We start from the raw sequence: 11,400 nt of genomic DNA, 5'->3' as shown, positions 1-11,400 counted from the left end.
AGATGGAATGTGGCAATGGAACGCTGGCTGCGCGTGTCATAATAGGCTCTGAGCCTTTATATACCTGTGCACAGCAGCAGCCACCTTCAGTCTGCTGCTGGACAGCCAGCAGCAGCAGCAGCAGGAGAGGTATGTAATCAGGAGCCCTCCTGCTAAGGGTAGACAGCTGCTCGTTCCACCCCACCCCCGCCTTAATTGGTTCTCCTCCCTTCCAACGGTGTTGAGGCGGGTGGGAACAGCAGGGGGTGAAGGTGCTGTGTTTAAAGAGGTGGAGTTATGCAGATCTAAAACGCGTGGATTGCAGCAGCAGCAAGCCGAAAAGTGCAGGCATGTAAGGGATCTAGAGGTTGACAACATGTCTTCTTAACGGGAGTCCAGGAGCTCATCTCCACAAATGGACTTTTCAGGATCCTTGGGTGGCTCCGTAGTTTGAAACCAATTCTGGTTATCGCTTCTCGGCCTTTTGGCTAAGATCAAGTGTAGTATCTGTTCTTATCAGTTTAATATCTGATACGTCCCCTATCTGGGGACCATATATTAAATGGATTTTTAGAACAGGGAGATGGAAAAAGAGCTTGCTCTGTCCACTCCACGCATTGACCTGGTATTGCAGTATCTCCAGGACCGGTGCACCCCTTCTTTAATGCAGTTTCTAAAATCAGAAAGAATTGAATTCAATGTTTTTTGTTCATTTTGCTTGTTTGTCGGATTTTGGGATGGACTCTTTGGCTTTGCTTTTCTTCTCCTCATTGGATTTTTCATGTTCAAAGTTGCAGAAGCCAGATTACAAGCTCATTTTGGTTCAACTTCAGCAACTGTGCATTGCATTGCCATGTAATGTGATGCAATGCTATCTTTCTAGCTCTCCCTTTTTACTTCCTTTTGGATAAACAGACATATTAGGCAAGCATTTTGGAGCTTTCACCTAAATAACTACAGGTGGTGAGATAAGCTGCACAATATAATTGACCTTTCAGTATATTGTTGCACACACACCATCTATTTAGCAAATGCCCTTGTTATCAACAGCAGCCTTTTAAACTCACCTGAGCTAACAGGTATGTGCGCTGGTTACTCTGCTGCGCTTAAAATTTCTTTTTTGGTTTGCTACAATGCCTTTTCTGAAACGTTGTCTCCTTCTGCTGGAACACTGACTTCTTTCATTTAATGCCTGCAGACTATAAAAGAGAACCCAACCCAAAAAGTTTGGTTGATTAGTCTGTGGCATTCTGTTAAACTGTTGCTTATGGCGGTCTCTGTGAGCTTCTCAGCGACATTTAGCCAGCCAGGTATCCTGCCTGCAGTAGATGGAATGTGGCAATGGAACGCTGGCTGCGCGTGTCATAATAGGCTCTGAGCCTTTATATACCTGTGCACAGCAGCAGCCACCTTCAGTCTGCTGCTGGACAGCCAGCAGCAGCAGCAGCAGGAGAGGTATGTAATCAGGAGCCCTCCTGCTAAGGGTAGACAGCTGCTCGTTCCACCCCACCCCCCGCCTTAATTGGTTCTCCTCCCTTCCAACGGTGTTGAGGCGGGTGGGAACAGCAGGGGGTGAAGGTGCTGTGTTTAAAGAGGTGGAGTTATGCAGATCTAAAACGCGTGGATTGCAGCAGCAGCAAGCCGAAAAGTGCAGGCATGTAAGGGATCTAGAGGTTGACAACATGTCTTCTTAACGGGAGTCCAGGAGCTCATCTCCACAAATGGACTTTTCAGGATCCTTGGGTGGCTCCGTAGTTTGAAACCAATTCTGGTTATCGCTTCTCGGCCTTTTGGCTAAGATCAAGTGTAGTATCTGTTCTTATCAGTTTAATATCTGATACGTCCCCTATCTGGGGACCATATATTAAATGGATTTTTAGAACAGGGAGATGGAAAAAGAGCTTGCTCTGTCCACTCCACGCATTGACCTGGTATTGCAGTATCTCCAGGACCGGTGCACCCCTTCTTTAATGCAGTTTCTAAAATCAGAAAGAATTGAATTCAATGTTTTTTGTTCATTTTGCTTGTTTGTCGGATTTTGGGATGGACTCTTTGGCTTTGCTTTTCTTCTCCTCATTGGATTTTTCATGTTCAAAGTTGCAGAAGCCAGATTACAAGCTCATTTTGGTTCAACTTCAGCAACTGTGCATTGCATTGCCATGTAATGTGATGCAATGCTATCTTTCTAGCTCTCCCTTTTTACTTCCTTTTGGATAAACAGACATATTAGGCAAGCATTTTGGAGCTTTCACCTAAATAACTACAGGTGGTGAGATAAGCTGCACAATATAATTGACCTTTCAGTATATTGTTGCACACACACCATCTATTTAGCAAATGCCCTTGTTATCAACAGCAGCCTTTTAAACTCACCTGAGCTAACAGGTATGTGCGCTGGTTACTCTGCTGCGCTTAAAATTTCTTTTTTGGTTTGCTACAATGCCTTTTCTGAAACGTTGTCTCCTTCTGCTGGAACACTGACTTCTTTCATTTAATGCCTGCAGACTATAAAAGAGAACCCAACCCAAAAAGTTTGGTTGATTAGTCTGTGGCATTCTGTTAAACTGTTGCTTATGGCGGTCTCTGTGAGCTTCTCAGCGACATTCAGCCAGCCAGGTATCCTGCCTGCAGTAGATGGAATGTGGCAATGGAACGCTGGCTGCGCGTGTCATAATAGGCTCTGAGCCTTTATATACCTGTGCACAGCAGCAGCCACCTTCAGTCTGCTGCTGGACAGCCAGCAGCAGCAGCAGCAGGAGAGGTATGTAATCAGGAGCCCTCCTGCTAAGGGTAGACAGCTGCTCGTTCCACCCCACCCCCCGCCTTAATTGGTTCTCCTCCCTTCCAACGGTGTTGAGGCGGGTGGGAACAGCAGGGGGTGAAGGTGCTGTGTTTAAAGAGGTGGAGTTATGCAGATCTAAAACGCGTGGATTGCAGCAGCAGCAAGCCGAAAAGTGCAGGCATGTAAGGGATCTAGAGGTTGACAACATGTCTTCTTAACGGGAGTCCAGGAGCTCATCTCCACAAATGGACTTTTCAGGATCCTTGGGTGGCTCCGTAGTTTGAAACCAATTCTGGTTATCGCTTCTCGGCCTTTTGGCTAAGATCAAGTGTAGTATCTGTTCTTATCAGTTTAATATCTGATACGTCCCCTATCTGGGGACCATATATTAAATGGATTTTTAGAACAGGGAGATGGAAAAAGAGCTTGCTCTGTCCACTCCACGCATTGACCTGGTATTGCAGTATCTCCAGGACCGGTGCACCCCTTCTTTAATGCAGTTTCTAAAATCAGAAAGAATTGAATTCAATGTTTTTTGTTCATTTTGCTTGTTTGTCGGATTTTGGGATGGACTCTTTGGCTTTGCTTTTCTTCTCCTCATTGGATTTTTCATGTTCAAAGTTGCAGAAGCCAGATTACAAGCTCATTTTGGTTCAACTTCAGCAACTGTGCATTGCATTGCCATGTAATGTGATGCAATGCTATCTTTCTAGCTCTCCCTTTTTACTTCCTTTTGGATAAACAGACATATTAGGCAAGCATTTTGGAGCTTTCACCTAAATAACTACAGGTGGTGAGATAAGCTGCACAATATAATTGACCTTTCAGTATATTGTTGCACACACACCATCTATTTAGCAAATGCCCTTGTTATCAACAGCAGCCTTTTAAACTCACCTGAGCTAACAGGTATGTGCGCTGGTTACTCTGCTGCGCTTAAAATTTCTTTTTTGGTTTGCTACAATGCCTTTTCTGAAACGTTGTCTCCTTCTGCTGGAACACTGACTTCTTTCATTTAATGCCTGCAGACTATAAAAGAGAACCCAACCCAAAAAGTTTGGTTGATTAGTCTGTGGCATTCTGTTAAACTGTTGCTTATGGCGGTCTCTGTGAGCTTCTCAGCGACATTCAGCCAGCCAGGTATCCTGCCTGCAGTAGATGGAATGTGGCAATGGAACGCTGGCTGCGCGTGTCATAATAGGCTCTGAGCCTTTATATACCTGTGCACAGCAGCAGCCACCTTCAGTCTGCTGCTGGACAGCCAGCAGCAGCAGCAGCAGGAGAGGTATGTAATCAGGAGCCCTCCTGCTAAGGGTAGACAGCTGCTCGTTCCACCCCACCCCCCGCCTTAATTGGTTCTCCTCCCTTCCAACGGTGTTGAGGCGGGTGGGAACAGCAGGGGGTGAAGGTGCTGTGTTTAAAGAGGTGGAGTTATGCAGATCTAAAACGCGTGGATTGCAGCAGCAGCAAGCCGAAAAGTGCAGGCATGTAAGGGATCTAGAGGTTGACAACATGTCTTCTTAACGGGAGTCCAGGAGCTCATCTCCACAAATGGACTTTTCAGGATCCTTGGGTGGCTCCGTAGTTTGAAACCAATTCTGGTTATCGCTTCTCGGCCTTTTGGCTAAGATCAAGTGTAGTATCTGTTCTTATCAGTTTAATATCTGATACGTCCCCTATCTGGGGACCATATATTAAATGGATTTTTAGAACAGGGAGATGGAAAAAGAGCTTGCTCTGTCCACTCCACGCATTGACCTGGTATTGCAGTATCTCCAGGACCGGTGCACCCCTTCTTTAATGCAGTTTCTAAAATCAGAAAGAATTGAATTCAATGTTTTTTGTTCATTTTGCTTGTTTGTCGGATTTTGGGATGGACTCTTTGGCTTTGCTTTTCTTCTCCTCATTGGATTTTTCATGTTCAAAGTTGCAGAAGCCAGATTACAAGCTCATTTTGGTTCAACTTCAGCAACTGTGCATTGCATTGCCATGTAATGTGATGCAATGCTATCTTTCTAGCTCTCCCTTTTTACTTCCTTTTGGATAAACAGACATATTAGGCAAGCATTTTGGAGCTTTCACCTAAATAACTACAGGTGGTGAGATAAGCTGCACAATATAATTGACCTTTCAGTATATTGTTGCACACACACCATCTATTTAGCAAATGCCCTTGTTATCAACAGCAGCCTTTTAAACTCACCTGAGCTAACAGGTATGTGCGCTGGTTACTCTGCTGCGCTTAAAATTTCTTTTTTGGTTTGCTACAATGCCTTTTCTGAAACGTTGTCTCCTTCTGCTGGAACACTGACTTCTTTCATTTAATGCCTGCAGACTATAAAAGAGAACCCAACCCAAAAAGTTTGGTTGATTAGTCTGTGGCATTCTGTTAAACTGTTGCTTATGGCGGTCTCTGTGAGCTTCTCAGCGACATTCAGCCAGCCAGGTATCCTGCCTGCAGTAGATGGAATGTGGCAATGGAACGCTGGCTGCGCGTGTCATAATAGGCTCTGAGCCTTTATATACCTGTGCACAGCAGCAGCCACCTTCAGTCTGCTGCTGGACAGCCAGCAGCAGCAGCAGCAGGAGAGGTATGTAATCAGGAGCCCTCCTGCTAAGGGTAGACAGCTGCTCGTTCCACCCCACCCCCCGCCTTAATTGGTTCTCCTCCCTTCCAACGGTGTTGAGGCGGGTGGGAACAGCAGGGGGTGAAGGTGCTGTGTTTAAAGAGGTGGAGTTATGCAGATCTAAAACGCGTGGATTGCAGCAGCAGCAAGCCGAAAAGTGCAGGCATGTAAGGGATCTAGAGGTTGACAACATGTCTTCTTAACGGGAGTCCAGGAGCTCATCTCCACAAATGGACTTTTCAGGATCCTTGGGTGGCTCCGTAGTTTGAAACCAATTCTGGTTATCGCTTCTCGGCCTTTTGGCTAAGATCAAGTGTAGTATCTGTTCTTATCAGTTTAATATCTGATACGTCCCCTATCTGGGGACCATATATTAAATGGATTTTTAGAACAGGGAGATGGAAAAAGAGCTTGCTCTGTCCACTCCACGCATTGACCTGGTATTGCAGTATCTCCAGGACCGGTGCACCCCTTCTTTAATGCAGTTTCTAAAATCAGAAAGAATTGAATTCAATGTTTTTTGTTCATTTTGCTTGTTTGTCGGATTTTGGGATGGACTCTTTGGCTTTGCTTTTCTTCTCCTCATTGGATTTTTCATGTTCAAAGTTGCAGAAGCCAGATTACAAGCTCATTTTGGTTCAACTTCAGCAACTGTGCATTGCATTGCCATGTAATGTGATGCAATGCTATCTTTCTAGCTCTCCCTTTTTACTTCCTTTTGGATAAACAGACATATTAGGCAAGCATTTTGGAGCTTTCACCTAAATAACTACAGGTGGTGAGATAAGCTGCACAATATAATTGACCTTTCAGTATATTGTTGCACACACACCATCTATTTAGCAAATGCCCTTGTTATCAACAGCAGCCTTTTAAACTCACCTGAGCTAACAGGTATGTGCGCTGGTTACTCTGCTGCGCTTAAAATTTCTTTTTTGGTTTGCTACAATGCCTTTTCTGAAACGTTGTCTCCTTCTGCTGGAACACTGACTTCTTTCATTTAATGCCTGCAGACTATAAAAGAGAACCCAACCCAAAAAGTTTGGTTGATTAGTCTGTGGCATTCTGTTAAACTGTTGCTTATGGCGGTCTCTGTGAGCTTCTCAGCGACATTCAGCCAGCCAGGTATCCTGCCTGCAGTAGATGGAATGTGGCAATGGAACGCTGGCTGCGCGTGTCATAATAGGCTCTGAGCCTTTATATACCTGTGCACAGCAGCAGCCACCTTCAGTCTGCTGCTGGACAGCCAGCAGCAGCAGCAGCAGGAGAGGTATGTAATCAGGAGCCCTCCTGCTAAGGGTAGACAGCTGCTCGTTCCACCCCACCCCCCGCCTTAATTGGTTCTCCTCCCTTCCAACGGTGTTGAGGCGGGTGGGAACAGCAGGGGGTGAAGGTGCTGTGTTTAAAGAGGTGGAGTTATGCAGATCTAAAACGCGTGGATTGCAGCAGCAGCAAGCCGAAAAGTGCAGGCATGTAAGGGATCTAGAGGTTGACAACACGTCTTCTTAACGGGAGTCCAGGAGCTCATCTCCACAAATGGACTTTTCAGGATCCTTGGGTGGCTCCGTAGTTTGAAACCAATTCTGGTTATCGCTTCTCGGCCTTTTGGCTAAGATCAAGTGTAGTATCTGTTCTTATCAGTTTAATATCTGATACGTCCCCTATCTGGGGACCATATATTAAATGGATTTTTAGAACAGGGAGATGGAAAAAGAGCTTGCTCTGTCCACTCCACGCATTGACCTGGTATTGCAGTATCTCCAGGACCGGTGCACCCCTTCTTTAATGCAGTTTCTAAAATCAGAAAGAATTGAATTCAATGTTTTTTGTTCATTTTGCTTGTTTGTCGGATTTTGGGATGGACTCTTTGGCTTTGCTTTTCTTCTCCTCATTGGATTTTTCATGTTCAAAGTTGCAGAAGCCAGATTACAAGCTCATTTTGGTTCAACTTCAGCAACTGTGCATTGCATTGCCATGTAATGTGATGCAATGCTATCTTTCTAGCTCTCCCTTTTTACTTCCTTTTGGATAAACAGACATATTAGGCAAGCATTTTGGAGCTTTCACCTAAATAACTACAGGTGGTGAGATAAGCTGCACAATATAATTGACCTTTCAGTATATTGTTGCACACACACCATCTATTTAGCAAATGCCCTTGTTATCAACAGCAGCCTTTTAAACTCACCTGAGCTAACAGGTATGTGCGCTGGTTACTCTGCTGCGCTTAAAATTTCTTTTTTGGTTTGCTACAATGCCTTTTCTGAAACGTTGTCTCCTTCTGCTGGAACACTGACTTCTTTCATTTAATGCCTGCAGACTATAAAAGAGAACCCAACCCAAAAAGTTTGGTTGATTAGTCTGTGGCATTCTGTTAAACTGTTGCTTATGGCGGTCTCTGTGAGCTTCTCAGCGACATTCAGCCAGCCAGGTATCCTGCCTGCAGTAGATGGAATGTGGCAATGGAACGCTGGCTGCGCGTGTCATAATAGGCTCTGAGCCTTTATATACCTGTGCACAGCAGCAGCCACCTTCAGTCTGCTGCTGGACAGCCAGCAGCAGCAGCAGGAGAGGTATGTAATCAGGAGCCCTCCTGCTAAGGGTAGACAGCTGCTCGTTCCACCCCACCCCCCGCCTTAATTGGTTCTCCTCCCTTCCAACGGTGTTGAGGCGGGTGGGAACAGCAGGGGGTGAAGGTGCTGTGTTTAAAGAGGTGGAGTTATGCAGATCTAAAACGCGTGGATTGCAGCAGCAGCAAGCCGAAAAGTGCAGGCATGTAAGGGATCTAGAGGTTGACAACATGTCTTCTTAACGGGAGTCCAGGAGCTCATCTCCACAAATGGACTTTTCAGGATCCTTGGGTGGCTCCATAGTTTGAAACCAATTCTGGTTATCGCTTCTCGGCCTTTTGGCTAAGATCAAGTGTAGTATCTGTTCTTATCAGTTTAATATCTGATACGTCCCCTATCTGGGGACCATATATTAAATGGATTTTTAGAACAGGGAGATGGAAAAAGAGCTTGCTCTGTCCACTCCACGCATTGACCTGGTATTGCAGTATCTCCAGGACCGGTGCACCCCTTCTTTAATGCAGTTTCTAAAATCAGAAAGAATTGAATTCAATGTTTTTTGTTCATTTTGCTTGTTTGTCGGATTTTGGGATGGACTCTTTGGCTTTGCTTTTCTTCTCCTCATTGGATTTTTCATGTTCAAAGTTGCAGAAGCCAGATTACAAGCTCATTTTGGTTCAACTTCAGCAACTGTGCATTGCATTGCCATGTAATGTGATGCAATGCTATCTTTCTAGCTCTCCCTTTTTACTTCCTTTTGGATAAACAGACATATTAGGCAAGCATTTTGGAGCTTTCACCTAAATAACTACAGGTGGTGAGATAAGCTGCACAATATAATTGACCTTTCAGTATATTGTTGCACACACACCATCTATTTAGCAAATGCCCTTGTTATCAACAGCAGCCTTTTAAACTCACCTGAGCTAACAGGTATGTGCGCTGGTTACTCTGCTGCGCTTAAAATTTCTTTTTTGGTTTGCTACAATGCCTTTTCTGAAACGTTGTCTCCTTCTGCTGGAACACTGACTTCTTTCATTTAATGCCTGCAGACTATAAAAGAGAACCCAACCCAAAAAGTTTGGTTGATTAGTCTGTGGCATTCTGTTAAACTGTTGCTTATGGCGGTCTCTGTGAGCTTCTCAGCGACATTCAGCCAGCCAGGTATCCTGCCTGCAGTAGATGGAATGTGGCAATGGAACGCTGGCTGCGCGTGTCATAATAGGCTCTGAGCCTTTATATACCTGTGCACAGCAGCAGCCACCTTCAGTCTGCTGCTGGACAGCCAGCAGCAGCAGCAGCAGGAGAGGTATGTAATCAGGAGCCCTCCTGCTAAGGGTAGACAGCTGCTCGTTCCACCCCACCCCCCGCCTTAATTGGTTCTCCTCCCTTCCAACGGTGTTGAGGCGGGTGGGAACAGCAGGGGGTGAAGGTGCTGTGTTTAAAGAGGTGGAGTTATGCAGATCTAAAACGCGTGGATTGCAGCAGCAGCAAGCCGAAAAGTGCAGGCATGTAAGGGATCTAGAGGTTGACAACATGTCTTCTTAACGGGAGTCCAGGAGCTCATCTCCACAAATGGACTTTTCAGGATCCTTGGGTGGCTCCGTAGTTTGAAACCAATTCTGGTTATCGCTTCTCGGCCTTTTGGCTAAGATCAAGTGTAGTATCTGTTCTTATCAGTTTAATATCTGATACGTCCCCTATCTGGGGACCATATATTAAATGGATTTTTAGAACAGGGAGATAGAAAAAGAGCTTGCTCTGTCCACTCCACGCATTGACCTGGTATTGCAGTATCTCCAGGACCGGTGCACCCCTTCTTTAATGCAGTTTCTAAAATCAGAAAGAATTGAATTCAATGTTTTTTGTTCATTTTGCTTGTTTGTCGGATTTTGGGATGGACTCTTTGGCTTTGCTTTTCTTCTCCTCATTGGATTTTTCATGTTCAAAGTTGCAGAAGCCAGATTACAAGCTCATTTTGGTTCAACTTCAGCAACTGTGCATTGCATTGCCATGTAATGTGATGCAATGCTATCTTTCTAGCTCTCCCTTTTTACTTCCTTTTGGATAAACAGACATATTAGGCAAGCATTTTGGAGCTTTCACCTAAATAACTACAGGTGGTGAGATAAGCTGCACAATATAATTGACCTTTCAGTATATTGTTGCACACACACCATCTATTTAGCAAATGCCCTTGTTATCAACAGCAGCCTTTTAAACTCACCTGAGCTAACAGGTATGTGCGCTGGTTACTCTGCTGCGCTTAAAATTTCTTTTTTGGTTTGCTACAATGCCTTTTCTGAAACGTTGTCTCCTTCTGCTGGAACACTGACTTCTTTCATTTAATGCCTGCAGACTATAAAAGAGAACCCAACCCAAAAAGTTTGGTTGATTAGTCTGTGGCATTCTGTTAAACTGTTGCTTATGGCGGTCTCTGTGAGCTTCTCAGCGACATTCAGCCAGCCAGGTATCCTGCCTGCAGTAGATGGAATGTGGCAATGGAACGCTGGCTGCGCGTGTCATAATAGGCTCTGAGCCTTTATATACCTGTGCACAGCAGCAGCCACCTTCAGTCTGCTGCTGGACAGCCAGCAGCAGCAGCAGCAGGAGAGGTATGTAATCAGGAGCCCTCCTGCTAAGGGTAGACAGCTGCTCGTTCCACCCCACCCCCCGCCTTAATTGGTTCTCCTCCCTTCCAACGGTGTTGAGGCGGGTGGGAACAGCAGGGGGTGAAGGTGCTGTGTTTAAAGAGGTGGAGTTATGCAGATCTAAAACGCGTGGATTGCAGCAGCAGCAAGCCGAAAAGTGCAGGCATGTAAGGGATCTAGAGGTTGACAACATGTCTTCTTAACGGGAGTCCAGGAGCTCATCTCCACAAATGGACTTTTCAGGATCCTTGGGTGGCTCCGTAGTTTGAAACCAATTCTGGTTATCGCTTCTCGGCCTTTTGGCTAAGATCAAGTGTAGTATCTGTTCTTATCAGTTTAATATCTGATACGTCCCCTATCTGGGGACCATATATTAAATGGATTTTTAGAACAGGGAGATGGAAAAAGAGCTTGCTCTGTCCACTCCACGCATTGACCTGGTATTGCAGTATCTCCAGGACCGGTGCACCCCTTCTTTAATGCAGTTTCTAAAATCAGAAAGAATTGAATTCAATGTTTTTTGTTCATTTTGCTTGTTTGTCGGATTTTGGGATGGACTCTTTGGCTTTGCTTTTCTTCTCCTCATTGGATTTTTCATGTTCAAAGTTGCAGAAGCCAGATTACAAGCTCATTTTGGTTCAACTTCAGCAACTGTGCATTGCATTGCCATGTAATGTGATGCAATGCTATCTTTCTAGCTCTCCCTTTTTACTTCCTTTTGGATAAACAGACATATTAGGCAAGCATTTTGGAGCTTTCACCTAAATAACTACAGGTGGTGAGATAAGCTG

The 11,400-nt window shown here is 45.0% G+C and overlaps 9 non-coding genes across 9 annotated transcripts; all 9 read left to right on the top strand.

Annotated features, from left to right (window-relative positions):
- The first annotated feature begins 447 nt into the window (after positions 1 to 447).
- LOC141183505 (U2 spliceosomal RNA) lies at positions 448 to 638 on the top strand. The gene has a single exon (XR_012258412.1). It is a non-coding gene; the product is annotated as a U2 spliceosomal RNA (small nuclear RNA).
- A 1,115-nt stretch (positions 639 to 1,753) lies between these two features.
- LOC141183493 (U2 spliceosomal RNA) lies at positions 1,754 to 1,944 on the top strand. The gene has a single exon (XR_012258411.1). It is a non-coding gene; the product is annotated as a U2 spliceosomal RNA (small nuclear RNA).
- A 1,115-nt stretch (positions 1,945 to 3,059) lies between these two features.
- On the top strand, positions 3,060 to 3,250 carry LOC141183481 (U2 spliceosomal RNA). Its single transcript, XR_012258410.1, has one exon. It is a non-coding gene; the product is annotated as a U2 spliceosomal RNA (small nuclear RNA).
- A 1,115-nt stretch (positions 3,251 to 4,365) lies between these two features.
- LOC141183469 (U2 spliceosomal RNA) lies at positions 4,366 to 4,556 on the top strand. Its single transcript, XR_012258407.1, has one exon. It is a non-coding gene; the product is annotated as a U2 spliceosomal RNA (small nuclear RNA).
- Positions 4,557 to 5,671: 1,115 nt separating this feature from the next.
- Positions 5,672 to 5,862, top strand: LOC141183457 (U2 spliceosomal RNA). The gene has a single exon (XR_012258402.1). It is a non-coding gene; the product is annotated as a U2 spliceosomal RNA (small nuclear RNA).
- Positions 5,863 to 6,977: 1,115 nt separating this feature from the next.
- On the top strand, positions 6,978 to 7,168 carry LOC141183443 (U2 spliceosomal RNA). The gene has a single exon (XR_012258396.1). It is a non-coding gene; the product is annotated as a U2 spliceosomal RNA (small nuclear RNA).
- Positions 7,169 to 8,280: 1,112 nt separating this feature from the next.
- LOC141183431 (U2 spliceosomal RNA) lies at positions 8,281 to 8,471 on the top strand. Its single transcript, XR_012258388.1, has one exon. It is a non-coding gene; the product is annotated as a U2 spliceosomal RNA (small nuclear RNA).
- A 1,115-nt stretch (positions 8,472 to 9,586) lies between these two features.
- On the top strand, positions 9,587 to 9,777 carry LOC141183181 (U2 spliceosomal RNA). The gene has a single exon (XR_012258183.1). It is a non-coding gene; the product is annotated as a U2 spliceosomal RNA (small nuclear RNA).
- Positions 9,778 to 10,892: 1,115 nt separating this feature from the next.
- LOC141183419 (U2 spliceosomal RNA) lies at positions 10,893 to 11,083 on the top strand. Its single transcript, XR_012258381.1, has one exon. It is a non-coding gene; the product is annotated as a U2 spliceosomal RNA (small nuclear RNA).
- Positions 11,084 to 11,400: the final 317 nt, after the last annotated feature.

This window comes from Phyllobates terribilis, unplaced genomic scaffold (genome assembly GCF_046119375.1).
Source record: "Phyllobates terribilis strain yellow unplaced genomic scaffold, ASM4611937v1 Scaffold_38__1_contigs__length_12584779, whole genome shotgun sequence".
Lineage (NCBI taxonomy): Eukaryota > Metazoa > Chordata > Amphibia > Anura > Dendrobatidae > Phyllobates > Phyllobates terribilis.
The sequence above is the reverse complement of the archived record's forward strand: the minus strand, read 5'-3'. Positions and strand labels throughout refer to the sequence as shown.